We start from the raw sequence: 27,430 nt of genomic DNA, 5'->3' as shown, positions 1-27,430 counted from the left end.
AAAAAGCTTTGGGGTGCAAAACAGTCCGGCCATGTATCCAGACCATGTGACCAAGAAAACACATCATTTATGTAACATAGCCAAACAGTGAATTTATGTAGGACAGCGTTTAAGGCTTTCAACTTCAAAGGTCTCCAGAAAGTAGTTGGCTAGGGATGGAGAAGGTGCTAAAAAAATTTTCCTTGCCAAATGAAATAGCCCAAGTTCTTGATGAACTGAAACACGGCTGAGATATTAGGAGGAAGCATAGCTTAGAAAATGTCTTGTAAGTGGGACATTAGTGCATATATGAGAAAGAGTGTTGCCAGTATATTGTGAGATCACTTTGGCTACATGTTTGGCTAATTTGTATGTGGTGAATCAATGCCATCTATAATGGAACATAGTGGCACATTTCGTTTATAGATTTTCTACCAGCATAAGACAGAAATAAGCCAAAACATTTAATTAGCAGCATAAAAGACAGTGCTGAAGGATTTGAGAGTTGGATCAGAAAAAGATCAGCTGATCAAAGACTAGGAAACCCCAGACATCACAGTTTTGAGAAAATTAGGGAGATGAACAGATGGCAGTAGACATAATCATATTCAAAATCATAATCATGCAGGACAACTTAATCTAAAGCAATATATAGTCACAATCAAAGGATCAGGAAAATTTAGCAAAACAGGTACCGAACACAAGGATATCAAGAACTAGAGGAACAGAAAATTGAAATGCTAGATTTCAGAATACTGGAGAATGGACAAATAATAGATCAATTTGAGAAAAATTTGATAGGAAGCTAATTTATAAACTTAATTATAATTGTACTGTGTTAATTATAAGTGTCAGGTACATCCTTTAAGGAGAACTGATGATCAGTTCTCCTTTCTCCAATCTTAATATCTCCAAATTCCAATAACAGGTTTAATGCAAGTTTCCTTCATAATGTGATCATACTACCTTATACCTGATTTCACTTCAAAAATCTTTATGTACATCCTTCAATTCTAATTATACATTTACTCATTAATTAATTATTCATTCAATTACAGGCCACATTAAATATTACATAATTTCATTTCCAGTACATAATTGTTTTGAACAGGTTCTCTCTTAATACCTTATATGCTATTTCCAAATCTACAAAACAAAAATAAAACACTGATCCTTGTTACACGACCATGTTTTCTTGATTATTTGTCTTAAAGCAAATTCTAATCCTGAGAGGCTCAATTTGATCTCAATACACTTGTTTGTCCTCAAGTGTCTCTTCTCTTTCACAATTTCTTAGCCTGTTCAGTTATACTTATAACTGAACAGTTATAAGAAGACAAGAACAATCTTGCCTAAGCACTCAGTATGGAATTTCTGTAATTTTCATATATCCAATACTAAAATGTATTCAAGTGCATTGCTCCTAGATATTTCTTCCACTATCAATACTTATTTCATTTAATTTTTCAAAAAAGCTCCAGACATATAGAACATTCTTCTTCTTCCTCTATGCATTTATCCTGCTCGCTGAGCCTACTGCTTGGGGAGGGATGTATTTTTTGACTGTAGCAGCATGCGTTCACGGGACCAGTTTGCTTGCTTGTGGGATGAAAAACCCTAGATAAACTAGGGGGGAAAAACCCTGCTGTCCACGCCCAAGACTGACTAACTTGGCTATGGATGAGAAATATCCTTAAGCTCCTCACGTCATTGACGGGAATCAAACCTAGGACACTCCTTTCCCAGGCATAATGGTTGCGAAGTGCATAGCCACTAGGCCAACCGCACAGACCCAGACATATAGAACATTCTCATCTTCAAATTATTTATCTTTATCATCTGATCCCTATTACAGCATATCTAAGTTTTTATTCTATAGCATCCAACATTTTGTTATATTTATAATATTTATCTTCTATATTCTTTTCAAAGGATTCCCATGGCTAAACCAATGTTTTCTTCAGATTGAGTCACCTAGTCTCTATGGTGTGGCTCATTTTCAAAGATGCTTTTTCACTAATAATATTTGTATATTGAAGTCTACAGCTCACCTCTGAAAGGTTCTTGGATTTTTTCTTTTAAAGAACCTTTTCCTCTACATTAGTTGCCTTCTCTAAGGACTCAAAAGTTCACTATGGAATTTGAGTCCTCAGAGAGGACAACTGAAAATATACTTTGAGGGATTTTCCATTCTTGAGATTGGCATACATCACTCTTATTGCCTACTCTAAAAAGTTTATTTTAGTTTTAAATGCTATAGCTTCTCCTCTTCCTTGCTGATTAATACAGTTCACAACTTGATATATCAAATGGTATGACAAACAGAACTCACATTTTCAAATAAAATTTATTTGAAAATGTGAGTTTTCCTATACAAGACATATCATTTATAGATAGAAGAAATAAAACAATTTATAATACAGAGTTCTGAAAGGATTTCATGTTGCTCTGAAGTTGGATGATGAAAATGTTCACAGCAAAGCTTATTTAATTGGGATGGAGCTCCTCTTTTATAGATCCAAAATGGTAGAATATGTTTAAAGCAGATTAAAAAACAAATTACCAAAACCAAGGTAGTCGTGCCATTCTATTTAATATATATTATAAGGAGCATAAAATTTTAAACATGCTCGGATTTTTTTTTTATGAAGACATACTGCAATTGGTACAGAATTTGAATATGGTATCAATAAAAATGGTATTAGATTTGAAATAACAAAAATATAACCAATGAATAAGATGAAATGGCAAGAACTGAGACAAAAATAGAGGATATGATAAAAACAATAGCTCAAAAATTACTGTTGTGAAGAAATAGAAGAATATAAAAAAAAAAATGAAATAAATAAAAAAACCTGTAAGAATGCACAACAAGCCATCAATATAATGTTGTGCTGGCCATTTCAGACAAATTGTCATTTAATAACAAACATGAAAAAATAGCTATGGGCTTGTCATGTGCTTTAAGAAATACGGTGTTAAGTTTAATTGGTTTGAGAATAACAGAAAGTAAATTTATTTAATATAACAATATATCAATATGCTTTAAACACAAAACAACCATATTTAATCTAATCTCTTTTCTCTCTCTCTCATCTCTCCATCATGGCAATTAAATAAAATACTTCCCATTACTTTCAAACCAATCCAATTCCACTTAAAGCTTATTCTGTAAACCAAATACACATACAATATCATAAACAATCATAAAATATAAACATTGGGAAGAGAGAAGGCCAGGCAGACATCAAAATATTCATGCTTACACGGTGATCAGAATACATTTTGGAAAATTATGGAGACAACTACCATATTGGAGTAAAACATTAGTTTAATATAAACCAAAATACACACGTTTTGAAATTCATATCAAAGTCATCATCTGGAGCATACACAATATATATACACAGAGACAAGCTGCACTACAATCTACATGGTTTGATAAAGTTACTGACCAACCATTACAACAATTTCTAACCTGACCTCTTTAGCAAACCATGTAGATTGTAGTGCAGCTTGTCACTGTGTATATATTGTGCATGCTCCAGATGATGACCTTGATATGAAGCTCGAAACATCGAGTGTGTATTTTGGTTTATATTAAACTAAAGTTTTACTCCAACACGGTAGTTGTCTCCATAATTTTCCAAAATGTATCAAAATATGCTATTGGATTAAAAATGAGACCAGAACAGATCATAAGGTTTAAATCTATATTTAGCATTCATCATTACGAATCATCATCCTAATGATGATTCCTAATGCTCACAGCTAGTTTTCACATTCTGCACTATCTGACATTGATTTCTCCAAAAGAGCCAGCCTACTGCCATATCACAGGCTTGTCATTCTTACAGGTTTTTATTGATTTTAATTATTTTATTCATCTAAAATCTGTAATTTTTGAATGACTGATTTCATTATCACTGATTTCATTATTTCATCTATTTTTGTTTCATTCTCGCCATTTCAGTCTTATTTATGGGTTTCTATATTTCAATCTTATTTATTGCTTTCTATATTTTAAGTTATTTCAAAATGAACACTGTTTATTGGCACCATTATCAAATTCCATATTGAATATAACATTGTCTTCATCTTCAAAAAACCTCGATGTGTTTAAAATTTGATACTGCTTCTAATATACAGTAATACTCCACCTTATGATGCTTTGCTTTACAATGATCTGCTCATATAATATTTGTTGTATGAGCAGTGGCAATTTATATGATGATTTTAGCGGCATGATGCAGCTGAGAATCAACTGATGCACAGCTTTAGTGAACAAATCTATTTGTGACATTGTTGCTTGATGCATCTTTCCGTGTTCTGGTATTCTGTGAATTATAAACTCCCATGCTTTCTCAACTATCTGTCATAAAGTGAAGATCTGATCATGACAGCCTCTATTTGGCCTGAATCCAGCTTGTTCTTCACCAAGCTTTTCTTCCACAAATCTTCTCAACCGTTTCTCAAGTATACTGGCATAAATCTTGCCCGGAACACTCAGTAGGAAAATACCTCTGTAATTCTCACATTCAGGTTTGATTTCCCTTTTTATATTTGGGTACAATTAGGGCTCTACTCCAATCATCAGGAATTCGTCCCTCTGTCCAGGCCTTCTGAACTAGGCAGTGCAGCCACTGTGACTTTCACACCACCATACTTCAACATTTCTGGTCGAACATCATCTACTTCTGCTGCCTTTCCACATTTCAAGCCTTTCATGGCTTTTTCTACTTCAAGTATGGATGTATATTCCTGACTATATAACTGTTGAGTGTTTTTTTTCCCACCATGCTATCACTGCTTCTTTCATTTATCAATTTTTCAAAGTAATTACTCCATACTTCAAGAATATGTATTCCTGACTATATACCTGTTGAGTGTTTTTTTACCACCTTACTATCACTGTTTCTTTCTTTCATTTATAAATTTTTGAAATAATTACTCCATACTTCAAGAATATCTTTTTCTCCCGTTTCCATGTCACCTTTATCATCTCTAACTCCTTTTACAGCATTTTTTCCTCCATTTCTAAGCTTCTTCAACAATCTCCAGAATATCTTACCACCTTCTTGATATTCATTTTCTATGTTCTTGCCAAAGTCCTCCCATGACTTTTGTTTAGCTAGTTTTACACAGTGTTTAGCTTTTTTACATTCGTCTCTGTATTCTCTAAGAGCAAAAGCCGACTTATTTGCAAGGAACTTTTGATATCCTTTCTTCTTTTCCTTCACTGCCTCTTTAACTTCCTGTGTCCACCATGGAGTTCTGATGTTTCTATCCTTGCAAACAACCTCACCACATGACTGTCTGGATGAATCAATCAGAGTTTTTTTCCAGGTTTGGTTCTTGTTCTCAAACTCTTCATTTTTTCTTCAATAATCTTTGTGTATTTTACTCTATAGTTCACATCTGAGAGCTGCTCAACTTTTATTCACTTTAAAACTTTCTTACATGTCATTCTTTTCAATATGAAATTCAATTTTATCCTGCTCAAGACTAAATAGTGATCACTTCCAATTTCAAATCCTCTGTACAGTATGGTGTCCTGCACCAGGGAGAAAACATCACTATCAACAAAAACATAGTCAATGAGACTTTTCTTATTCCTTGCCTCTTCTCTCCATGTGAATTTGTGCACATTTTTATGTTGAAACATGGTGTTAGTAATAACCAGTCCAAGTCCTGAGCAGAAATCCAACAGATATTTCCCATTATTATTAGCTTTGCTCTTTTCTCCAAATTTTCCCAAAATATTTTTGTCTGACAATCACTTCCTACTCTGCTATTTAGATCCCCAACAAAGACAAACTTTTTGTTTTTCACTGTGTCAGTTGCTTTTTTTTTTCTAAAGCCTCAAAAAATTCCTCCACTTCTACCTTAGTACAACCTTCTGTGGGACCATAGACACAAATAAGTCTCATTGTCCAATTCCCCATTCTGATATTTGCCCACATCACTCTACTTGAGAGTGCCTGCCATTTAAGATTGGCCTCGTATTTAGTATTGAATACTATGGCTACTCCTCCTTTTCCTTGATTTTCGTTGCCTGAATTCTTATTGGCTTAAACCAAAATACAAAATGATGATACAACATGACAGAATTTCATGCCGACTGGGGCGTTGCCCGGTTAAACACGGCCATGTTGTTTTCGCTAGGGAATCAGGGCGAACAGCGAAAAGTCAGCTACTGGAACAAATCTGAAAACACACCCCAACTCAACATCACCAGAGTTAAAGATCGGTACGATCAACGTAAAAAGCCTGAATGGCAAAGAAATGGAGCTAGCTGAGGAATTAGATAAGTACCAGATTGACATAATAGGGGTGACTGAAACAAAATGACAAAAACTGGCGAGATCTTTTTGAGCAATAAATACAAAATGTTATTGAAAGTTTATTTTTCACTTGGTTTGACTATAATAAATTTAGTTTAATCCTTTATCCAAGTGTGAGCAAACAAAGTTTGCACCTGAAAGTATCTTCAGGACTGGGATAAGGTAGTACAACACCAGGCAACTCGTTGCAAAGGTGGAGCAAGCTTATATCACTCCAATCTCAGTATCTCCCATAATGCAAAACACATCTCCTTGCAGATATGTATAATGTTATGCCCTTGCTATTGCTACTGCCTGGTATCTCCACATCTGGACCTGGCTCCCACTGTAGAGACCTCAATAAAGGTCAAAATTAGTCTGGGTAGTGACCCTTCCCTTAATGCATAACATTATACATATCTGCAAGGAGATGTGTTTTGCAATATGAGAGATACTGAGATAGGAGTGATGTAAGCTTGTTCCACCTTTTCAACGAGTTGCCCGGTGTTGTACTACCTTACTCCAGTCCTGAAGATACTTTCAGGAGCAAACTTAGTTTACTCACACTTTGATAAAGGATTAAACTAAATTTATTATACAAAATGTTATATTCAGGCAATGACAATCAAGGAAAAGAAGGAGTAGCTATAGTATTCAACACTAAATACGAGGCTGATCTTCTTAAATGGCAGGCAGTTTCAAGTAGAGTGATGTGGGCAAATATCAGAATGGGGACAATGAGATTTATTTGTGCCTATAGTCTCACAGAAAGTTCTACTAAGGTAGAAGTGGAGGAATTTTTTTGAGTCTTTAGAGAAAGCAACTGACACAACGAAAAAGGAAAAGTTGGTCCTTGTTGGGGATCTAAATAGCAGAGTAGGAAATGATTATGAGACATACAAAAATATTCTGGAAAAAAATTTAAAGAAAAGAGCAAAGCTAATAATAACGGCAAATACCTGCTGGATTTCTGCTCAGGATATGGAGTGGTTATTACTAACACCATGCTCCAACATAAAAATGTGCATAAATTCACATGGAGAGAAGAGGCAAGGAATAAGAAAAGTCTCATTGACTATGTTATTGTTGATAGTGATGTTTTCTCCCTGGTGCAGAACACAAGAGTGTACAGAGGATTTGAAATTGGAAGTGATCACTATTTAGTCTTGAGCAGGATAAAATTGAATTTCATATTGAAAAAAATGACATGTAAGAAAGCTTTAAAGAGAATAAAAGTTGAGCAGCTCTCAGATGTGAACTGTAGACTAAAATACAGAAAGATTATTGAAAAGAAAATGAAAGAGTGTGAGAACAGGAATGAAACTTTAGAGGTTCAGTGGCGAGCCTTGAAGAAAACCGTGATTGATTCAGCCAGAAAGGCATGTGGTGAGGTTGTCAGCAAGGATAGAAAAATCAGACCTTCGTGGTGGACACAGGAAGTTAAAGAGGCAGTGAAGGAAAAGAAGAAAGTATATCAAAAGTTCCTGGTAAATAGGTCAGCTTGTGCTCTTAGAGAATACAAAGACAAATGTAAGAAAGCTAAACACTGTGTAAAACTAGCTAAACAAATGTCATGGGACGACTTTGGCAAGAACACAGAAAATAAATATCAAGAAGGTCTTAAGATATTTTGGAGGTTGTTGAAGAAGCTTAGAAATGGAGGAAAGAGTGCTGTAAAAGGAGTTAGAGATGATAAAGGTGACATGAAAACCGGAGAAAAAGACATCCTTGAAGTATGGAGTAGTTATTTCGAAAAATTGCTAAATGAAACAAGCAGTGATAGTACAGTGGTAAAAAAATACTCAACAGGCATGCACTCAGGAATACACATCCATACTGTGAAGTAGAAAAAGCCATCAAAGGCTTGAAACGTGGAAAGGCAGCAGGAGTAAATGATATTAGAACAGAAATGCTCAGTATGGAGGTATAAAAGTCTTAAAGTGGCTGCACTGCATAGTTCAGAAGGCCTGAACAAAGGGGCAAATTCCTGATGATTTGGAGTAGAGCTCTCATAATACCCATATATAGAAAGGGAAATAAAACTGAATGTGAGAATTACAGAGGTATTTCCATACTGAATGTTCCGGGCAAGATTTATGCCAGTATACTTGAGAAGAATTGTGGAAGAAGAGCTTGGTGAAGAATAAGTTGAGCAGCTGGATTCAGGTCAAATAGAGACTGTCAGGATCAGATCTTCACTTTACGACAAATAGTGGAGAAATCATGGGAATATAACAAAGTATTTGAGTTTTGTCGATCTGGAAAAGGCATATGACAAGGTGCCAAGAGAGAAGCTATTCAATACGCTACAGTTACATGGTGTCAATGGGGCATTATATCAAGCAATAATTAGTCTTTATTTGAGTTGTAAGTCAGCAGTTAGAATTGAAGGAAGTACAGGAAGATGGTTTAATGTTAAATCTGGTGTCAGACAAGGATGTACATTATCACCTCTGTTATTCATTAACTATATGGATTACATTATGAAGGAAAGTGGTATTAAATATGATATCAAATTTGGAGATGTTAATGTCAGCTCTTTGCTTTATGTGGACGAAGGTCATATATGGTATGAAGGTCAGCAATAAAACGACAAAGACAATGAAAATAGGCAGAATCGTTGAAATTGTCAACTGCGTTGTGAACGGAGAACCTGTGAACAAGTAAAATATTTCAGCTACTTAGGCACGGTTTTTAGTGAAGATGGTAATTAAATATGGAAATAGACAACAGAATCAACAAAGCTGGTATGGTAGGAAGTCAATTGAATAAATTCATATGGAATAAGAGAGAAATTAGTCGGAACAACTAAATTAGCTGTATACAAGACAGTGTTCAAGCCAATTTTAACTTATGGATCTGAGAGCTGAGTCAGAAGTAAAACACTTGACCAAAGACTAGAGAATGCAGATATGAGAGTTCTGAGAAAGATTAGAGGCGTGAACAGATGGCATCAATGGCAATATCATATTAAAAACGAGGATATTAGGAACTTGATATTGTCAGCATCCAGGAATGTGTTAGCAGAGCTAATCTCAGGTGGTATAGTCACTTAAACAGAATGGGTGAGGAAAGATTAGCAAAACAAGTGTTCTCTGCCAGGTTGGCAGGTAAACGACCCAGAGGAAGACCAAGATATAGGTGGATTGATACAGTACAATGTGCCTTAAATGATAGAAATATAAGATCTGATAATGTTGGAGTCTTGACAAGTAACAGACTGATTTGGAGGAAAAGTGTAGATAGGAAGTTAGTAATGATGTAAATTTTTCATGTAGTACTTTCATATCCTCTACATGAGGGTACATGTCAGGAATTTGATGATGATGACAAATAATCGAAAAAGCAACGGAATTCAACTTAAGCCTTTATCTATGCTTTATAAATTACTCCAAGGCCTTTGACTGCATGAGGTGGGATATCATTCAAGAATCAGGAATACCAAACCATCTAATAACCCTCATAAATAACTTATATCAAGGAAATCAAGCTGCAGTAAGAATTGAAAACTCATTGTTCCCCATTCCAATTTGAAAAAGGATGAAGACAAGGATGCATATTCTCACCATTACTATTTAACCTTTATAGCGAAACTATAATGAAAAGATCTCTAGAAAAGTGGAATGGAGGCATTAAATTAGGTAGCCAAACAATTACTAACCTATGATATGCAGATAACACAATGATAATAGCAACAAACGAACAGGAATTAAAATCCATCCTAAATCAATTAGAATGAGAAAGCTTAAGACATGGTTGAATAAATCAAGACAAAAAAACGTTGTTTAAAACCAAAATAATGGTTTTAAACAATGCAGAAGAGATAGATGTAGGAGGAATTGAAATTGTTCAACCATTTCAACTACCTTGGAGTGATAATAACAAAAATAAGATGGATGTAAAAAAAAGATAAGTAGAAGAATAGCACTAGCCAAGAAAGCGATGACTGATTTAACTAAGATTTGGAAAGACAGGCACATTTCCAAAATGATCAAAATTAAGCTTGTAGAAACCTTAGTTTATTCGATCTTTCTCTATGTTTCTGAGTCTTGGACAATGACAAAAGATGACAGAAGAAGAATTGAGGCATTCGAGCTATGGTACTGGAGATTATTAAGAGTGTCTTGGACAGAAAAGCAAACAAACAAAAGTATCCTAGAAGTGAATATCCACACAAGACTGATAAACATAACTGACTGCAATATTTTGGACATATGTAGAAGGGAAGGCAACTGCATGGAAAAAATAATCATCCAGGGTAAACCATGTGGGAAAAGAAAAAGAGGAAAATCCCCAACAGGTGGATTGACCAAACATCAAGAACTAGAACAAGCATTAGGAGAAGCACAGGGGAGAAAGAAATGGCGAAGCATCATCAGGAAGGTCATGAGGAGGTTCGAGAGAGAGAGAGAGAGATGAATGCAAACACCGAGACAAGCTGCAGGCTAAACTTCACTTCACTAAGAACTTTATCTCTGTTTTTAAAACTGTAACAACAAAGATAAAGTTCTTAGTGAAGTGAAAAGTGCTACACTAGTTACTACAGTTATCCATAAATGTGACAATCTTATTTGACAAAATGGAAAAAAAATTTAATTGTGTCAAGTGATGACCAAACTGGTTGGCATGGTCCCTTATTCTGCTGTTAATTACAACTGCAAGTTATGTAGGATGAAAAATCCAAGATTTTGAGAGAAAATACCCACTACAAATGAAACCAATAAATCACTTTCAATGAAATGCTCTTATAAATGTGCCTTACTTTTTATTATTATTATTATAATAATAATAGAACACACGCAATTTGCAGACAAAAAATACTAGTTGTGGTGGTAGAGGTGGGCCGTAGATGGCGTTGATGGAGATGATTCGTAGTAGAGAGGTTTGGTATAGTGGTTGAGACAGTTGTAAGTGTCCTCCCGCGATGAGTCTTCGGACTCCTTGGAGGTATCAAGAATAATAATAATAATAATATTATTATTATTATTTATTATTTCATAACATCTCCAAGGAGTCCAAAGACTCATCAAGGGAAGACAACCACTCTATAGCTCTCCATCTATACACTATATCAAACCTCTACCATCATCATCCACATCAACACCATCTACTGCACACTACCACTAGTATTTTTTGTCAGTAAATTGTGTGTGTTCTGAAGGGCCAATTTGTCTGTATGCAGGATGAAAAACCCAAGTTTCCAGGAGAAAAAACCCTACTACCTTTGTATGAGATTGGCGAACTAACCTTCAGTTGAAAAAAAAATCAAAGATTCCTCCTGTCACCACAAGAATCGAACTTAGGCCTTTTCCAATTGAAGGGTGCAACGTACTGTTGTTCTTCCAATTGCACTATGGCTTTTCCTGCTATGATGATGATGTATGAAAAGAAAAGATAATTAATAGTTTCATAATGGCAAAGAAACTATTAATTATAATAAAAAATAACCAACACTGAGTTTATAGGTCATAATAATTATTTAATAAAACCTACTAGTTCCACCACTTTAGCTAGTAGCTTCATCTAGGTTAGGATAAGCACGCAAATATAAAACGAGCAGTAAATATGAATCATTAGATAACTAAAAACACCGAATATGTAGGAACCATTACACAAAAATACAAGTGAAACAGAAACACATGGAGTGTGGAAGCTGGCACATGGTCAGTAATTGTTCAGCAGGTGCATCCAATAGTTTGCAAAAAAATTAAAGTCTGATGTGTTTAAAGATCTAATGAGTGACTTCCAAATGTCACACAAAATCATTCTTTGGTTTCTGTTTAGAGCACCATGTGAGTGGATTACCATGTAGCTTCTTTGTTATGGGAGTTGAAGTTGTCTTCTATGTATGGCATGGAGCTCTTATCCCATTCAATGTTGTGGTGACTGTGGGAGAAATGGAATGTCAGGCCCGAGCTGTCTTCTCTGTTGTTATTGATGTCTCCAATATGCTCCTTTGGTCTTATTTCTAAACTTCTCGATGTTTGCCCTATGTAATTAAGGCCACAAGAACATGGAGTATTGTAAACTCCAGGATGTTTGTTGAAAGGGTTGAGGTCCTTGGACGAACATAACAGATGTCATACAGTCATAATGGGTTTGAAGGCCACTCTAATGTCATTAGATTTCAGATTTGCGATTTTTAGCGAAAGTTTGCCAATAAAAGGGATGGAAACCAAGGCTCTGTAATGAATGCTATGGATCTGTTATGGAGAATAGTATTCTTTGTGCCATTTCATGCAGCAAACATTAAGAAGTTTAGAAATACGACAAAAGGAGCATATTGGAGATGTAAAAACAACAGAGAAGACAGCTCAGGTCTGGAATTCCATTTCTACCACACTCACCACAACATTGACATATTTGGTGTTTTTAGTTATGTAATGATTCATATTTAACACTTGTATATTTGTGTTCATCCTAACCCAGATGAAGCCACTAGAATAAGTGGCAAAACTATTCTAGTTGATATGTGAAAAATCAAAAGATAATTAATAGTTGATTTTTTCAACCAATAAACTAATGTAATAAAAAAGTAACTAATACTGGGTTTATAGATCATAATAATTATTTAATAAAACCTGCTAGTTTCGCCACTTATTCTAGTGGCTTCATCTGGGTTAGGATGAACACAAATATACAAGTGTTATTATCTATTATCTTTTCTTTTTATATCATTGATCATCATAGCATTGCAAAATTTAGAGTTTACATGCCAACCTTACGCATGAGTTTCCATATCTTCTTAAAAGATGTGGAATTTATGCAAAAGGAAGTATATAGAAAGTATTTTTAACTTTCTATATACTTGGGAACAGTTATGTTAAAGATACCAAGCAATTTTAAACTTGGTTTTACTCCATTTTTTCAAGTAAGCAAATAGACAAAATGTCAAGTTTGCACCTGCAATTTATGCAAGACTAGCTGATCCCACAGGTAGTGCAAGACCAGGGCAACTCGTGGTAAAAGTGGAGCAAGCTCTGATCACTAATCTTAATATTTACCCTTAATGCCAAAACACATCACCAAGAAGGGGCCCCTTGCCTTTAATACAAAACATCATACATCCCCTTCTTGGAGATGTGTTTTGGCATTAAGGGTAAATATTAAGATTAGTGATCAGAGCTTGCTCCACTTTTACCACGAGTTGTCCTGGTCTTGCACTACCTGTGGGATCAGCTAGTCTTGCATAAATTGCAGGCGCAAACTTGACATTTTGTCTGTTTGCTTACTTGTAAAAATGGAGTAAAACCAGGTTTAAAATTGCTTGGTATCTTTAACATAAAAGGAAGTATATATTCACCATTTATTGGTGCTTCTGATAAGATTCACTTTATGACTGTCTTGGATTATTTCGATGATTTTACAGGCATTCAATCAAATATGAATCAGAACCAACCACAATCATAATATAATATGCTTTCCTTTTAAAAGAAATCTGAATTTAATTAACAAAGCATATAAATGTAACTGTAACAGAAGCCTACTACCATATTTCATACTGAGCCTTGCTAAAATATAACTATCTCACTAAGCATAAGGACTTCATGGTGTGTTCTTGCATGACTAACAATATCTGATGATCTTGAACGAAAGAATATACCTGGCTTCCCATTTTGTGCAATAGTATTGTCGCAGCCACAGTCTATTCCTTGTAATAAGAAAACTTCTTATTCAATCAGTGGCATTGGAGGTCACAGGCAACATTTTCCTATGAGGCAAACTTCGCGAAGGAAAATATTGAAGTGCACAGTGCAACAGTCCTTTTTAACACATATGGGGATATACTATCACTGGACATTCGTGGGATGTGCGATATGAGGAATCCCATTTCCAGCTTTATTCTGATGGCAGTCCCTGGGTGTGATGACAGGAGCATGAATCAGTGGACTGTTTTTGCTGAGTAGCAACACTGTAGTCTGATGTGGTGTGGCGTATGAAAATTTTTTGGGGGGGGGGGGGGAAACACACACAAAGTCCAATAAGGATAATAAAGAAATTACAGCAGTGCTCTGTGTATGTAGGCATTGCACCTGACCAAAAACTATAACTAGTTTCTGAAATAAGTTTGGGAGAGATGGGAGAGCACAATCCATGATGACTTATTAATCAAATAAGTTGGTAACTAGAAATAGCTTCTGATATTTAACAGTGAGGTATTGTACAGTAAACCAGGCTTATACAGAATATGAAATCTCTTATGATAGAATGTTGTATTTGAAATAATGAATGCATGCATGTATACCTCTTCCTTTTGGTTGGAAAGATTAAAATCTCAAGTGTAAAAGGAACACTTGAGATTTTACTTTTTGTAGCATTTCATGCTAGTGGATTAGCATGTTTTCAATATCAGTAGCAAGAACTATTCTCCTAAAATCTTGGTTTTTCTTCTTAATGGACGTCCCATCTTGAGAATGCATATAATTAGTAGAGATAAAATATCGATGTCTTGCATACAGCCTCAACTCTTCAAGCCATAAACAGCTTGATGTGTCGTGTTACCCTCTAAGATCTAGGAAAGTATGATGGGTAAGGTGAAGTTGTCATTGCCACTTGTAAAAGGCACTGATATTTCTAAAGACTGCTTCTTTTTTTCTATATATATTCACATTACGTAATCAATACTGAACTGCATTGATTTGCAATGTACAAATTAGTATATTTGCATGAATGTGCAAAGGAATTGTCAATGCCTCTTACTTGGTTATTTAACTTAAGTTTGAACTCTGGTATGGTCCCTAGGAAGTGGAAGGAAGGCAAAGTAGTTCCTTTGCATAAAGGTCACTCTAAAACTGTGGTAGTTAATTACAGACCAATCACCATCTCGGGAGTGGTGATAAAAGTATTGGAAAAGTTGGTTAAAGACAAAATTCAAGAATGGGTGGATCGGGATATGATACTCTATAGGGGCCAACATGGTTTTGTTAATGGTCAATCCTGCCTTAGCAATTTATTAACTTTTTATAATAGAATGACATCTGAGTTGGACAAAGGAAATGGCTACACAGTGGTACTTCTGGATTTTACTAAGACTTTTGACAGGACACTCCATGGAATACTGTTATGCAAATTGGAGCAGATGGGGAGGGATACTAAACTGGTGATATGGATAGGAGAATGGCTCAGGGAGAGATACCAGAAGGTGGTATATGGAGGAGCAGAGTCCAGGATGAGGCAGGTGACCAGTGGTGTGCCTAAGGGCTCTGTGCTTGGGCCATTGTTGTTTAATTTGTACATAAATGATATAGGAAATGGCTTAAAGGGAGATATTCAGTTGTTTGCTAATGATGCAAAGCTGGATAAGCACAATAAAAAATCAAGCTGATGTTGAGAGTTTGCAGGATGATTTAAATAAGCTGGCAAAATGGGAAAAAGATAATGGATGTCAATTCAATGTGGAAAAGTGTAAAGTTATGCATTTTGGGATTAAAAGATTACCAGCTGTGTACTACATTAATGGAACAGTACTCCAAGAGATTGATGAGGCTATGGACTTAAGGATGTTGGAGGATAGGGAGATGAAGTTCAAGGGACACATTGCTAAGGTATCCAAGATTGCATATAGGATTATTTGGTTATTGAGGAACACACTAATATACAGAGATAAAGAGGTTATTATTCCCATTTATAAAGCATTGATACTTCACATTTGGATTACTGTGCTCAGGTCTGGTCACCTGGATTCCTTGGAGATGAGGAGGTTGTGGAGAGAGTTCAGAGAAGAGTGACTATGTTGGTGATATAAAAAATGTTCCCTACATTAATAGATTGAGAGCTTGTGGATTGCAGAGGTTGGTTGATAGGCAGAGAAGAGGGGATATGATAGAAACATTTACATTACTAAAAGGTTTTTATAAGACTGATGCAAGAGAAATGTTTCAGCTGTGTGATAGTGATGGAAGAATAAGAAGTCATCCCTGGAAATTAAGGAAAAGTGTGGTTAACAAGGGTGTGAAAACGAGGTTTTTTGCCTAGAGGGTGGTGAATGAGTGGAATGCATTGCCTGACTCAGTTGTGAATTCTTCTTCTGTAAATGAATTCAAGAAGAGATATGATAGATTGTTTTAATAGTGTTGGGTCTCCAGCAATGAGTCTACTGACTCCATGGAGATACCTTTAATAATAATAATAATAATATTTTCCTTTGCATATTAATGCTGTACTGCAATGCCAGTTGACCAACTAAGACTATTTTAAACAAAAGTCCTAAATTAGCCTGTTATCGCCACCCATGGGATCACTGCTGGTCATATGTCTTCTGACTGTTTAACCATTCTCACACTACCAATCCTGATGCACATCAAAACAAGGCAAACTGAATATTTGAACCAGAACAACCATTGTCATCTACCATAATGCACTCAAAGTTACTCAAGTCAGAATGTTGGTCCATTATTACACAAAAAAGCATGTGTACACATACACTAACAAATTGTTGTTTATCCCTATTGAAGCTGTCTAGTTGTGAACTACTTCACATACAGACTTTGCTCACACCTAGATATATGGATAAAATTAATATTTATAATTTCTTGTCAAGTATAATTTACTTTATAACCAAACAAAAATTTCCTACAGAAAGAAATCTAAAAGAAAGAAGAAAACCTGTGGCACACTACAAGGTCCTGGAGCTATTGAGCATATTCCTCATATATGAATTATACTGTGAATAGTTTGAAAGATGGGAGGATATCCAATTGTTTCATGATACACCAAAATGTGATAGTGGTAACAAATGGTTATAATAAAATATATCTTTGCTGATGAACAAAGAATTGATTTCACAGTTACGCTTACAATTTTACTACATAATTGTCAGAATGCCCTGTGGAAAAAACGCTGCATATAAATCCAGATCTGAAATGGAAATAGAACAAGTGATTGAAGGGAAAAACAGCTATATATTTTGTAAATTTATTAAGTACAGATATGCATATTTATCAAGTATCTTTAAGACTTTAGTCTTAAAGTCTAAAATAATGAGTTTTAGAATTTTGTATTCAAAAGAATAGATGTGACAGTTAAAAAATGACATTAAATATGAAAATTTGAAAACAAATTTAAAAACAAACCCCATCTCAACATCACCAGAGTTAAAGATCGATACTATCAACATAAGAAGCCTGAATGGCAAAGAAATGGAGCTAGCTGAGGAATTAGATAAGTACCAGAACGACATAATAGGGGTGATTGAAACAAAAAAGACCAAGCTGGTGAGATCTTTCTGAGCAATAAATACAAAATGTTATATTCAGGCAATGACAATCACGGAAAAGCAGTAGCCATAGTATTCACAAAACAAAATACAAGGCTAATCTTCTTGAATGGCAGTCAGTCAGTCTCAAGTAGAGTAATGTGGGCAAATATGAGAATGGGGAACTGGACAATGAGACTTATTTGTGCCTATGGTCGCACAGAAGGTTCTAATAAGGTAGAAGTGGAGGAATTTTTTGAGGCTTTAGAAAAAGCAACTGACACAATGAAAAAGGAAAAGTCGGTCCTTGTTGAGGATCTAAATAGCAAAGTAGTAAATGATTATGAGATATACAAAAATATTTTAGGAAAATTTGGAGAAAAGAGCAAAGCAAATAATAATGGCAAATATCTGTTGGATTTCTGCTCAGGAAATGGACTGGTTATTACTAACACCATGTTCCAACATAAAAATGTGCAGAAATTCACATGGAGAGAAGAGGCAAGGAATAAGAAAAGTCTCACTGACTATGTTATTGTTGATAGTGATGTTTTCTCCCTGGTGCAGGACACCAGAGTGTACAGAGGATTTGAAATTGGAAGTGATCACTATTAAGTCTTGAGCAGGATAAAATTGAATTTCATATTGAAAAGAATAACATGTAAGAAAATCTTAAAGAGAATAAAAGTTGAGCAGCTCTCAGATGTGAACTGTAGACTAAAATACACAAAGATTATTGAAGAAAAAATGAAAGAGTTTGAGAACAGGAATCAAATCTTGGAGATTCAGTGGCAAACTCTGAAGAAAACATTGATTGATTCTGCCAGAGAGGCATGTGGTGAGGTTGTCTGCAAGGATAACAAAATCAGAACTCCCTGGTGGACACAGGAAGTTAAAGAGGCAGTGAAGGAAAAGAAGAGTGCATATCAAAAGTTCCTGTCAAATAAGTCAGCTTGTGCTCTTAGAGAATATAGAGACAAATGCAAGAATGCTAAACACTGTGTAAAACTAGCTAAACAAAAGTCATGGGAGGACTTTGGCAAGAATATAGAAAATAAATATCAAGAAGGTAGCAAAATATTCTGGAGGTTTGAAGAAGCTTAGGAATGGAGGAAAGAGTACTGTAAAAGGAGTTAGAGATGATAAAGGTGACATGAAAACACGAGAAAGAGATATCCTTGAAGTATGGAGTAATTACTTTGAAAAACTGCTAAATGAAACAAGCAGTGATGACAGCACAGTGGTAAAAAACACTGACCAGGCATACAGTCAGGAATACATATCCATACTTGAAGTAGAAAAAGCCACCAAAGGCTTGAAATGTGGAAAGGCAGCAGGAGCAGATGATATTCGACCAGAAATGCTGAAGTATGGTGGTATAAAAGTCTTACAGTGGCTGCACTGCATAGTTTAGAAAGCCTGGACAGAGGGACGAATTCCCGATGATTGGAGTAGAGCTCTCATAGTACACATATATAAAAAGGGAAATAAAACTGAATGTGAGAATTACAGAGGTATTTTCCTACTGAGTGTTCCTGACAAAATCTATGTAAGTATAATTGAGAAACGGTTGAGAAGAATTGTGGAAGAAAAGCTTGGTGAAGAACAAGCTGGATTCAGGCCAAATAGAGGCTGTCAGGATCAGATCTTCACTTTACGACAAATAGTGGAGAAATCATGGGAATATAACAAAGTATTTGAGTTTTGTCGATCTGGAAAAGGCATATGACAAGGTGCCAAGAGAGAAGCTATTCAATACGCTACAGTTACATGGTGTCAATGGGGCATTATATCAAGCAATAATTAGTCTTTATTTGAGTTGTAAGTCAGCAGTTAGAATTGAAGGAAGTACAGGAAGATGGTTTAATGTTAAATCTGGTGTCAGACAAGGATGTACATTATCCCCTCTGTTATTCATTATCTGTATGGATCACATTAGGAAGGAAAGTGGTATTAAACATGATATGGCATATGACAAGGTGCCAAGAGAGAAGCTATTCAATACGCTACAGTTACATGGTGTCAATGGGCCATTATATCAAGCAATACTTAGTGTTTATTTGAATTGTAAGTCAGCAGTTAGAATTGAAGGAAGTACAGGAAGATGGTTTAATGTTAAATCTGGTGTCAGACAAGGATGTACATTATCCCCTCTGTTATTCATTATCTGTATGGATCACATTAGGAAGGAAAGTGGTATTAAACATGATATCAAAATTGGAGATGTTAATGTCAGCTCTTTGCTTTATGCGGATGATGTTATACTTCTAAATAAATCCGCTACAAGTCTGCAAGATTCTTTGACTAAATTAAATAACTGTTGTAATAAATATGGTATGAAGGTCAGCAATAAAAAGACAAAGACAATGAAAATAAGCAGAATCACTGAAAATGTCAACTGTGTTGTGAATGGAGAACCTGTGGAACAAGTAAAACATTTCAGCTACTTAGGCACGATTTTAACTGAAGATGGTAAATTAAATATAGAAATAGACAACAGAATCAGTAAAGCTGGTATGGTGGGAAGTCAATTGAATAAATTCATATGGAATAAGAGAGAAATTAGTCGGAACACTAAATTAGCTATATACAAGATAGTGTTCAAACCGGTGTTATCTTATGGATCTGAGAGCTGGGTCAGAAGTAAAACACTTGACCAAAGACTAGAGACATGAGATATGAGAGTCCTGAGAAAGATTATAGGTGTGAACAGATGGCATCAATGGCAATATCATATTAAAAATGAGGATATTAGGAAAAAACTTGACATTGTCTGCATGCAGGAATGAGTTAGCAGAGCTAATCTCAGGTGGTATGGTCACTTAAACAGAATGAGCAAGGAAAGATTAGCAAAGCAAGTGTTCTCGCCAGGTTGGCAGCAAAACGACCCAGAGGAAGACCAAGATATAGGTGGATTGATACAGTACAAAGTGCCTTAGATGATAGAAATATAAGATCTGATAATGCTGGAGTCTTGACAAGTAACAGACTGATTTGGAGGAAAATTGTGGATAGGAAATAGTAATGATGTAATTTTTTTCATGTAGTACTATCATATCCTATACACCCCTTGAGGGTACATGGCAGGAAGATGATGATGATGAAACTGGCAAGGGCCAAATGCTGACTAATCATGTCCTTGCCACTTCAGTTAACACAAAAATGGTGAATCCATGCAAAATCTCATCCAAAGCTTCATGGGGGGGAGGATAAAAATATTAACATTGTCATGTTAATGTTTTTATGCTAATAACATTTCAAATATTTTGCACTATAATTTAGAAAAATAAAATAAAAGCAAATAAAGGTCACAATATATGATCTGAAAATACCGAAGTCATAAGAGATAACCGATTTGAAGAAAAGGTATGGACAAGAATGGTGTAAACTTTTCATATAGTAACTGGGGGCTATGCTCCCCCCCTGGTGCCCAACTCCCTGATTCTGGACTGGTAGGCTGGTTTTTCTTGAATTCTGATGACTCGAATTTTGAAGACACGAAAGGGGGTCCACACCCAAATCTCATCACTGCTTGTCTTTGCATTATGGGAGATACTGAGACAAGGAGTGATTAAATTGGTCCACCTTTACTACGAGTTGCCTCAGTCTTGAACTACTTCAGGCACAAACTTTGTTTGCCTACACTTGGGTAAAGGATTAAACTAAATTTATTATAGTCTAACCAAGTGGAAAATAAATTTCCAACATCTTTCTCTAAGTCCAGAGTAAATTAATAATAAGGTGGTACACCTTTTGGCAACTCGTATAAGTATATATAACCTCTCCATTGCTTCTTCCTTAGTATCACCACTTCTGGGTTTGCCTCCCACTGACGAGACCTCAATAAAGGTTGAAACCGGTCTGGGTAGTGGCCCTTCCCTTAATTCATAGCTCTATACATGTCTACAAGGAGGTGTGCTTTGCATTATGGGAGATACTGAGACAAGGAGTGATGAGAGCTTGGTCCACATTTACTACGAGTTGCCTCAGTCCTGAAGTAGTTCAGGACTGAGGCAACTTTGTTTGCATACACTCGAGTAAAGAATTAAACTAAATTTATTATAGTCTAACCAAGTGGAAAATAAATGTCCAACTAATTACAGTTATAGATAGTGGTGGCCGTGTAGTTTTAAGTGGGGGTGCTGCCTATTCAAAATAATTTAAAAAAATTCTTTTTTTCCTAATTAGTAATCAATTTATTAATAAATAAATCTACAGATTTATTCACTTAAAACTTCATTGACCCCCACTGGTTATAGGCCATATTGGTCTGTTCTAGTCTCATTATCCATCCAATATCCTTTATTGAGGTCTATATTCTCTTTCCAATTGGTTTATATTTTAGCATTTGTTTAGGATGTCGGGTGTTGGTGATTCAGTTTACATTATCAATCCATTTTTGTTTATAATTATTTAGTTTTTCTTCTATTGATTTTGTTTTTAGTTCTTTTAAAATGTCTTCGTTCCTTTTATGATTTAATAATGTGTATTTTGCAGTTCTTCTTATCAATCTCATTTCACTTGTTTTTATTCTTTGTTTATCTTGTTTATTGCCCAAATTTCACTGCCACTGTTAAAGTATTGTATATTTTCAAGCATGTTTCTTTTTGTACTATATTTGGGTTGAATGTTCTATTTATCAGGCCTATAATCTGTAAAAATTTTGAAGTTTTTAATTTTATGTCTTTTTCTCCTTCATATGATATTTCACATCCAAGATAACTAAAAGTATTTATCTGTTCTATCATTTTGTTATTAATAACTATTTTGCTTCTAACTGGAGTTTGTCCACAAAATGCCATTGTTTTAGTTTTATCTATGGAAATTTTCATTCCACACTGTTCTACTATAATGTTTAAATTATATATTGCTCTTTGTAAATTGTCTTCCTTATCTGATATTATTACCTGATCATCTGCAAATAATAGCGTATTTATTTTATTATTCCGGGAAATTTCTATACCTCGATTGTTTAAGGGGTTCCACTGTATTAATATTTCATTAATGTAAATATTGAAAAAGTGTTGGAGACAGAGGGCATCCCTGTCTTACTCCTTGGTTTATAGATTGTTTTTCAGAAAACTTTTCATTTATTTTTATTTCATTATCTTTATATATATTCAATATTGCATGTAGTAAAATATTAGGAATATTTATTCTTTATAATATATCAAACAGTATATATCTTTTTACTTTGTCAAATGCTTTTTCGTAATCTATAAACAAAAGATGAGTTTCCAAATTAAATTCTCTTCTTTTTTCTATAAGTAGTTTTAAACAGAAAGCTGCGTCCATTGTAGAGCGTTCTTTTCTAAATCCATTTTGACATTCTAATAATATTTTTTCACTGTATATTTTTTGTTTTTCATTAAGTATTCTGCTAACTACAGAGGTATTAGCATGTATTCAATAAACTAATACCTCTGTAGTTAGCAGGTTTTGTTTTATCCCCTTTTTTAATTATCCCCAATAGAATGGATTACTATGCTTGTATTCCATTCTATTGGTATTTGTCCATTTGTATATATTTTATTTAAAAATTTTAGTAATCTTTGATGAAATTTTTTTCCAGCAAATTTATACACTTCGGAGTTTATCCCATCTTCTCGTGCTGATTTGCCATTTTTTATTTTATTTAGGTTGTCCTTTAATTCTTTCATTGTTATCATATCATTTAATGTATTTTGTAAGTTTCTGGTGTAATTATTTTTGATGCCAGTATTATCCGTCCATAGATCTGTATAGTAATCCAAGAATTCTTTTACATCTATTTCACAATTTATATTTGCAGGGGCTAACATTGGTGAGTATGGGCATGGCAAACCCGAGATACCCAAGCTTGATCTTACTTCGTACAATATACACTTGGTATATCGTATCTGGAGATTGGTCTTCTACTATTCTTTCCCTGTACTCTCCCTTCTTACTCTTCCCTCCCCCAGTGCTATTAGAGCAATTTGAGGGTGAGGGGGGGAGGGGGTGACTCCTCTCAAACTGTAGTTTCCACTATCTACTAAAAAATGCAAGCCTAGTTGTCTTAAGATGGCAGCCCCACCACTAGGATACCTATCGTCATGCTAGTCAATTGACATTGGGAAACATATTACTTTCAAGTATCAACAAAATCCAAACTGGGCAGAAAACATGGGAAACGACTGTAAACTTGAAAAGGTTAAGAAACTTTGGAAAAAGATTTTTGGTAATGTCATCAAATCCTATTGCCTTAATGACATCAAGGTTATTTATTTCCCCAAATATCTCCTGCTCACTCACAATTAAGCAATCCTCTCCTGTCTTCTGCATTTAAGTTTCTCATGATTTCCTGATAAGGATGAGATATCCTTATAAATTGATTACTGAATACCTCAACAATGTTTTCTGCAGCAGTTACCATTGTACCATTTAAATCTATTATCACCATAATCATTCTTCCTTATACTTGCCACATATCTAAAAAACTCTATAGGGTTTTTCTTTGCCTATCATATATTTCTTTATTTGTTTTTGGTATATTTATATGTAATACATGTAATATTTCTTTTTGTATGTTTTAACTTTTAACTAAAATGTGCTTTTTTTTTTTTTACATGCAATTCATCAACATCATCATTCTCATCTATTCAGGATAGGTTGAGTGATCCATGGATTCCTTTTCTTCCATTGGCTTCTATCCTCTGCCAGCCTTATCATCTGATGGAATGAGATCAAGCTTGAGGGGATCTTCAAGGCTTCATACCATCTTCTAGTTCTTCCTCTGCATTGGTTGCCCTCAATTCTTCCATAATCTGAAGAATATAAGACAGTCTTTCTTGGTGCAACCTGGCTATGTGCCCAAACCACTGAAACTGTCTTTTGTGTAACTTAACTCTTCCACACTTTATTGTTATTATTATAACATGTATAGACCCGGCCTTTTGCCTAAAATTAATAATAGAGAAAAGAAGAGAATACAATTTAGAAACACATATTGCATTTATTAACTTTGAAAAAGCATTTGACAAAGTTAAAAGAAGCATTTTATTTAACATATTAAAAGAAAGACAAATACCAAATAATATCCTAAAAGCTATCACAAGTATATATGAAAATAATCAAATACAAAAAAGATTAAATCATGAGCTATCATATATAAGAGAGATAAACCAAAAGGTCTGACAGGGATGTCCCCTCTCAGCAACTCTTTTTAATATTTACCTAAATGAAATAATAATAAAATGGAATAAAATTTCCATCAAGGTATTAAACTTTCTCCTACTGTGGATTTAAACACTCTTCTTTTTGCCGACGACCAAATAATAATTACAAATTCTTAAGATAATTTACAGAAAGCTATTTTAGATCTAAATGAGATAGCCAAAGATTATGATATGATAATATCAACAGAAAAATCAAAAACTATGACCTTTAAAGGACAAGATCCAGCAAGAACTAAGATAGTAATAGATAACAAGTCTTAGAACACGTGAATTCATTTAACTACCAAGGATGTACGATCACATATGAAAATGAAAAAGATATAAACGTAAAAATTGCAAAATTTTTATGTTTATATCTTTTTCATTTTCACCTGTTATTATATAGAATTAATTCCACCTGTTATTTTTCACTAAAAATAACAGGTATAATTAATTCTATATTTAAACAAACCTAGTTCAAAAACAAACCAGACTAAAAGTATACAATACAATAGCCCTACCAGTCTTATTATATGGAAATGCAATCTGGACAATAAAACAAAAAGACAAACAAAGATTAATAACAGCAGAAATGAAGTTTATGAGAAAAACTGCAAGGTATACTCTATTTAATCACAAGAAATGAAGAAATTATGAAAGAATTAAACCAGGAATCAGTAATAGAAAAAATTTAAAAATATAAACAGAAATGGATGGAACACGTTCAAAGAATGAAACTAGAAAGATTATCAAAACAAGTCTTAAAAGTACAAGCCATTAGGAAAAAGAAAACCAGGATGTCCTCTTAAAAGATTCAACGATGACTTCTAAAGGCCAGAACAGGCCACACTAGTGCTAAATTCTTGATATACATGATGATGATGATTATTATTATTATATGGGTATCTCCATGGAGTCAGAAGACTCATTGCAGGAGACCCAAACTATCCACATACCTCTTCTTGAACTCATTTACAGACTAAGCACTCACAACTGAGTCAGGCAACGCATTCCATTTATTCACCATTCTCCAAGAGAAAAATCTAGTCCTCAAACCCTTGTTAACCACACTCTTAATTTCTAGGGATGACCTCTTGTTCGGCCTCCACTGTCCCACTGCTGAAATATTTCCCCTGCATCAATCTTATAAAAACCTTTTAGTAATTTAAATGTCCAATTATCATTGGGCTTTTTTTTTTTTTTTTTTCAGTCCATTTTGTGCTTACTTAAGCTATCATATTCAAAAAACGAGCAATTAAGGGCTTCAAAACAATAATGATAAATAAATAAGAATCCTACACTGGGCTGAGCAGTAAATGCAATTAATGGTAAATTAAGATTATATTCAATATGAAAACGGACTAAGTGTACGTCCCATAAGGCTCAACGGGGATTTAAATTTATATTATTAATATCATAACTCAACCCTCATTAGCTACTTGAAGTGCCACGTGACTCAAACATTTTAATATTAGCACATCCTTGAAATAGCAGATCTGTTAGTAATGCAGACTGTACTGTAAGGAAACACATAAAATAACATACTAAGGACAAAATTGCAAACATTTATAACCGGTACTACACAAAACAAAAAAAAAATATATATATGGTTGTAAGCGAGTACTTTTTAATACTGAAATTCAGAAACACGTGTTTCTTAATTTACTAATATACCTACCAAAACTTCAGTACACTAAAATCCATAAATATATATATACATATCTCGCGGTGATTTTTATGAAATTACACAGGCGGGGCTGAAGAATAGAGCTGTATGTATCCACATAAGAATTTACATCCTGTCACTACACAGTATAAACTGTAAAAATGGCGACTTGGTATACCATAATGCGTTGCGAAGACAGTCATAAAGTCAAAAATACGGCCGTAACACGGAAGACATAAGTCAAGAAGAGGTAGTCTACGTTAACATGACATGAACTGGTAGTCTACGTTAACATGACAAAACTAAAAAATTTACATGCCTCCAACTTAAGTGTCTAAACCAGGGGTTCCCAACCTTTTTGTTTCCTAGAGCACATTCTAAAATACCGATAGGGCGACGGGCACCATCTATTTTTTCAAGCAAATTTTTTGAATTCTTTTGTTAAATGAATACATACAAAGTTTTACATTATAATCAAATGTTTTATTACTTAAAAGTTTACATTATATAAAAATTTAATATATATATATATATATATATATATGTGTGTGTGTGTGTGTGTGTGTGTGTGTGTGTGTGTGTGTGTGTGTGTGTGTGTGTGTGTGTGTGTGTGTGTGTGTGTGTGTGTGTGTGTGTGTGTGTGTGTGTGTGATCTTTGCATTGCATTTCACTGGCCAGTACTTCATAATATGGAGAATATGATGATATTCCAATTCTTAAACTGGAATGAACAACTTCGAATGCGCGTCTACTTTACATTGTATGTGTTTAATACTCGTCATGTGTCATATAGCATGCAATGAATTGTTGCGTAATTATTTCAAACTATACAACACACGGTTGAACAGCGGCGAGGACACACAAATTGCTCGACGGGCGCCATGGTGCCCGCGGGCATAGGGTTGGAACCCCCTGGTCTAAACAGTACAGAACGCTACCTCGGATATCTGTGTTGTATCATAAAAACACTTCCATGACAGTTTTAGATGTTAGGTAGAATCCATTCCTGCAGCTTCCGACATATATATATATTATTATATAAAAAAAAAAAAAAAAAAAAATCAGCTAACGCCTTTTTTATTCCCGTATATAC

The 27,430-nt window shown here is 34.6% G+C and overlaps 1 protein-coding gene across 2 annotated transcripts in view; it reads right to left on the bottom strand.

The window, feature by feature from the left end:
• Positions 1-26,608, bottom strand: part of LOC150099412 (arginine/serine-rich protein PNISR) — a 313,080-nt gene extending 286,472 nt beyond the window's left edge. The window contains exon 1 of one of the 2 annotated variants that reach the window (XM_090404218.1): positions 26,350-26,608. The gene's annotated coding sequence lies outside the window, so the exon portion shown is untranslated. The remainder of the gene's footprint in view (positions 1-26,349) is intronic. The other variant, XM_090404217.1, reaches the window with a different exon arrangement.
• Positions 26,609-27,430: the final 822 nt, after the last annotated feature.

Source organism: Typopeltis vanoorti, chromosome 14, assembly GCF_054136105.1.
Source record: "Typopeltis vanoorti isolate ZY-2024b chromosome 14, IOZ_Tvanoo_1.0, whole genome shotgun sequence".
NCBI lineage: Eukaryota > Metazoa > Arthropoda > Arachnida > Uropygi > Thelyphonidae > Typopeltis > Typopeltis vanoorti.
The sequence above is the reverse complement of the archived record's forward strand: the minus strand, read 5'-3'. Positions and strand labels throughout refer to the sequence as shown.